Raw genomic sequence first — 5,542 nt, forward strand, 5'->3', positions numbered from 1 at the left:
CAAATAACTAGGTGTAGGAAAGCTAATAAACTTTCTTGTGTGGAAGATACATCAGAGAGTATATCTGATGACCTCTAAAAGAATGTTAGGAAGTAGAAGAGCTTTTCACCCTTCCTCCATTTTAAGAGGTTAACTTTATTACAGTCCTGGTGCAAGTTTTTTTGTGACTCATGAGCTGTTACCTGTCTAGTTCTTAAACATACTAGAAAGCTTAAAACATCAATAGTTCTGAACACCTCGGACACCAAAAAACCAAAAAAAAGCTGATAAACTGGCTGTTGTTAAAATTATTTTTTCTTGTCATAGTCTTTCATACTGCCCAATGCTGCAGTTCTTGAGTGTCATTTCCTTCCCATGTCCCCAAAAGAAGCAACCACAGGAGACCCTTCAGAGTTTGGCATTTCTCACCCAGTGAAAAAATGGTTGGCACAAGCTTACTGAGTTGGGAGCCAGGGAAGATTTACTTCCTGTTTCTATTTCTTAGTCAGGAGCACCTTCCAGTTGCCAATCTTTTCCAGCAGCATCAGATCCAGACTTGAACCAGGAAAATGCAAATACTGTTCCAGAACATAACTGCACATTATTACATCCACAATTTAAAGCCAGAAGGAATTAAAACAGAATTGAGCCTAAGTATCCAGGCACATAACGTTGATCGAGTGAGTTGACTTTCCAACCTCCAACAATATAGTTAGGCTAGGCAGGCTACCTGCATTGGTATTTATGACCTTATCTCAGTTTTAGTCACATAGTATGTTACCTTTGCTTTTTAATACATGTACATGTGGGTGGGAAGATGAAGAAAGGGGAGGCATCTCCATCATCCAGCTACTTCTTAGCCCATCTTTCCATACCCAAAGAACAGCCATTAAGCTCTTCAGCTTGTACTCAGTAGCAATGAAGCTCTAAGGACATTATATAAGCAAACTTTTTTTTCATTAATTGGGCATCTCCTTAACAGTATCTTTCTAGGTAAACAGTCTTGGCAACATCTGCTTGGTTGACAGTTCCACTTGTGTTCCATCTCTGTATAACAGCTACATACCAGGATCACACAGTCCCTGTCACTTTTAAAAAATAATTGCCTCTGTAACCCTTATTAGAAGAGTCTCTCATGGAATCTACATGATATATAAACACTCCAACCAAACTGAAATCAATATAAACAACTGAGCACAAAGTAAACATCGTTATCGGACTGATCCAGCTTCTCAGCAATACAGGGGCTAGCTATAGAAATCCATCTAAATACTTCCTTATTGTTCTCAGCTTCCTCTCAATAATTGAAAAGACCAGCCCCAGGCTGATCAGGAAGCTGAAGTACGGTTAACAGTGTTTTAAATTGCAAATGTGGGAATGACCTCGATAGGTAAGTTATTTCCCCAGGGATAAAAATAACGCTCCCAAGTGTCTGGTACTGTTTTGGTTTTTTTTTTTTTTTATTACAGCAAAATATAATGCTCTGTAGACCTTCCTCAGATGTATAGCAGCACAACTACTTTATATGGTTTATTTTATCTAAGTGCAACAAACAGGTTAGAATCTTTGCATAACCTGTTTGGCAAAACTTGAAGGTGGATGTTACTGAGAAACATTCCAAACTGTACTCTGCCTTTACTTCATGAAGGGTAAAAGGAAAAAAAAAATAAAAATCAATCTATTCACTTATTTGAAGAGATCTTGGCATACTCAGTGGTCACCCTAAAAGGAAAAGTATTCTTTCTCTAAAAGACTCACCATTAGATATTCTTGGGAGATAGATGTGTAGGTTATCTTTGTCCACGCTGCTTTCAACAGTTCATAAGAAATCAAACATCAAAGATAATGATCAGGAATCATTTCTATGAGGCAGGTTTAGTAAAGGATATTGGTGGGACAAGAACCCAGTGTCAACACAGTGTGCGCTGAAAACAACCCTGCTGAAATTAAGTGTGTACACAGCAGGTATAAGCACATCCCAGATTGTTGTCAGAAGGATGTCATTTAGTATGACCATTCTAGGCATCTTCTGTCTACTAATCACATTGAAAGTAGTCACCAAGACTGGTACTCAAATTTTTAGGTATGCCCAAGAGTTCAGGAGGAAGGTTTCAGCCTCCAAAGTATAAGGAGACACACCAAGAAATGGAATAATACCAGTGTTTCGCTAGTTCCATGCACACTTTCTTCCTCAGCCATGAACAGACAGAAGATGTGAGGAAATCAGTAGGCCTTTTTGCACACCATACAGCGCTCAGTTACAGCAGATTTAGCAGCACTGGTCACCAGGATCTAAAAAGCTGTGCTTACTGTACAGCTCCTTCTAGAATGGCCAGGGGGAAGTGCACCATAAAGAAACACACATCTGGAGAAGCACCGGAAGAAACCAATAAGGTGTTAGGGGAAGTCAGTGAATCAATTAGATGGTCAAGGTTATCTCTAAAGCTCTAACACAAGCGTGGCAGGCATCAGAACTATAGAATGGTTAGTTGTAAGGGACCTTAAAGATCACCTAGTTCCAACCCATCTGCCACAGGCAGGGACACCTTCCCCTAGACTAGGTTGCTCAAAGCCCCATCCAACATAGCTCATCCAACCATTACCCTCTTACAAGCAGCTCTGCAAAACCAGTAGGAGAGAAGGTGAAGGAACTCGATTATAACCTGCACGCAGGCCATAGCTGAAAGACACAGCAGCTACTGTGCTCTCTAGGATACAGACTTGGGAGGAAAGAGATGACAACCTTTACCCTTAAACTTGAATTGACTAATCCAGCTCATACAACAGCTTCACAAAGATTGTAAATGAAAAGAAGATCCTATATTTCTGGATAGGGACCAGAATGGGCAGTTGGGGAAAAACAAACATTCCTAAACAGCTACATCCTAGTTGGACAAGTGGAGAAAAGACACGCTGATTCAGGTCTCTAACTGTCATTCATCCATTGCTTTTCATAAAGTCTGGAAAAACATCATATTCCAGAATTCACTTTCTGCCAAATTTGACTCAAACCGGCCAGGAAGAGTCAATAGTTACGTCAGAGGATTGACACAAACAATTACCTAAGCCTGACTTTGGGAGGCAGGAAGGAAGGAAATCAGTTTTGCTTCGATTAAAACAAAATTAACATTTTACCAAAATAGTTACATATTTGTTTTGGTAGTTTCTACTTCTAGGTATAACAATTCCCGTTTAACAAAATACTGGAGAATGCGGGCATCGATCCCGCTACCTCTCGCATGCTAAGCGAGCGCTCTACCATTTGAGCTAATTCCCCCTCCTCTTATTATTAATAGGGATCCCAAAACTCTGATCTTCAAAGTGGATTTAAAATCTGCAGTTCCATGCACGTAATACACTTTTCTGTCTTGCACTGGTCTGTCCATTCACAAACGGAAACACATGCAACTGTGATTCCAAAACAGGTGTCAAATAATAAACTTGTAGTATTTCATTTAGCATTTCCAAATGAAACAGTAAGAAACAAGACAAACCAGAAAAGACGTGTTTTCTAGGTGTATAAAATAAAAATAGAAAAGTTAATTACTTGCAATTCCTGAGAAGAAGTACTTTCCAGCATTTGGGTTTCTCCCCATAAAAGACAGTTTCTATTTTTTGTTTAAGGAGTAATTATTTTAATTTATTCTTGTCAAACATATAGCAGGATTCAAGAAAAGAACTATGTACATCTAAAAAATAAGAGCTTATTTAACTTCAAAATTCCAGTTCAATACATGAAAACATCTTTCTTAGTTAACTGTTTTTTCTCCTACCACAAACAAAATACAACAGTGGAGAATGCGGGCATCGATCCCGCTACCTCTCGCATGCTAAGCGAGCGCTCTACCATTTGAGCTAATTCCCCCCCCCAATAGTCGATTATATCCTGTAACCACCTCCCCTTTACTGACTGCTCCTTTATCATGGGTAGTAAGCCCAGAGCAGCTGTTCAGAACACTTACTAGCGTTTGACCTTGAGCTTGTCTATTTTTTTGTCCAAGCTGACAAACTCCCTGAGTAACATGATGAAGCACTTCATGCTAACTTACATGACTAACTCACGACCTGCAGCCTTTCAGGGCCACCCAACTCGCAGTGGATTTATCCTTCTTTGAAGAGGGCAGCTGCTTTTTCTGTGTTGAGGGAAGTCACATCACAGACCATGCAGTGGAGCAGCTTGAAGATAATACAAAACTCGTATTTGCCCTGACATTCCCCAAGACCATCTAGAACGCAAGTCAAACCTGATTAAATTACCTTATATAAAAGTTTACATTAGTGTTGCCAGAATGATGCGTCAAGGTGATCTGTGTTAAATGAAAGTATGTGGACACAAACCCTTCACAGCTGAAACACCCTAAAGAAATTAAAAAATTGAACTAAGATGGTCAGGTTATTTTCAGCCACGTAGGTAAGGAAGTTCTCCCAATCAAGTGGAGAAATTAGAAATTTCTACTCACCATCTTACATGAAAACTTAGCCATCACAACAAATTCAAGATCACAAAACAATGGGCTGTCAATTATATGAAATACACATTTTAATCATTGAAAATAGTACTATTGCAGAGGTCTGTCTTCACCCCTATCTGACTTTATCATCAAATAAACTGCTTTTCTGTGAGCTGAACTGTCCAAGCTTTAGGCCTTTCCAGTGGCAGCAGAGTGATATTTGGGGGTGAAAAAAAGGGAGAGGTTATCTGCCATTTTTATACTGACTCAGACTGCACAGGGTAGATAAAACTGTCCATAGAGCCGAACCTTGTGAAATACAATATGGGAAAGATCCCAGCTGCAGACATGCAGTGGGGCATCACTGACCCTAAGACGTGTGCCTGGAAGACAGACTGAAACCATTTTGCGTATTTGCATATTTCCTCTCCAGTTTACTCCAGTGAGGTAGATAAAGTCAGTTACAATATATTGCAAGAAATGGTAAGAAGAAATCCTTATTTAGAGCTGTGCAGAGACGGAGGTAAGGCAGGAAAATATTTAAATTCCAGGAGTACGTTTGCAGTGATGCTGCACTTTTAGTTTCATATTTTGGGCACGTCTAGATTGTGCTAGATTTGAAGTACTACCTTACTTTAGACAAGTTGTAACTAGCTGGTGCTTAATTTTGTAATTTATTTTCTTTTGGCTAGACACTGTCAACCCACTAAGTTAAATCCATTACAGAAAACCACCAGCACATGTATGGTTGGATTACTGCACACTTTTTACTTTACCAGCAGAACTTATTTTTCGGCATTTAAACAGCAAGTGAGAAATCTTTCATTATAGCCTTTTCATTGCCTTTGTTGTTTAATAGTATATCAGTACAACCACTCTCACTGTAAAATATTTTTGTTCTTTAAATCCAGAAAGCATTCCTTGATTTGATAACCTGCAAATAGATCTTTGCCAATGTGCTTCTTGCAGCAGTAAGATGACTACACTTGAATTTTTATATTTCTGAATGTTTTTAGTAACCCAACATATTTAAGATGCAATGCAATTTTAACTGAATCATCAAAGTCAATACAAAAAGGTAGACGTACCTAGAATATAACTTAATAAGATAT

At 38.9% G+C, this 5,542-nt stretch overlaps 2 non-coding genes across 2 annotated transcripts; both read right to left on the reverse strand.

Moving 5' to 3' along the window:
- Positions 1 to 3,183: 3,183 nt before the first annotated feature.
- On the reverse strand, positions 3,184 to 3,256 carry TRNAA-AGC. Its single transcript has one exon. It is a non-coding gene; the product is annotated as a tRNA-Ala (tRNA).
- A 515-nt stretch (positions 3,257 to 3,771) lies between these two features.
- TRNAA-AGC lies at positions 3,772 to 3,844 on the reverse strand. Its single transcript has one exon. It is a non-coding gene; the product is annotated as a tRNA-Ala (tRNA).
- Positions 3,845 to 5,542: the final 1,698 nt, after the last annotated feature.

This window comes from Charadrius vociferus, unplaced genomic scaffold, assembly GCF_000708025.1.
Source record: "Charadrius vociferus isolate BGI_N301 unplaced genomic scaffold, ASM70802v2 scaffold23, whole genome shotgun sequence".
Lineage (NCBI taxonomy): Eukaryota > Metazoa > Chordata > Aves > Charadriiformes > Charadriidae > Charadrius > Charadrius vociferus.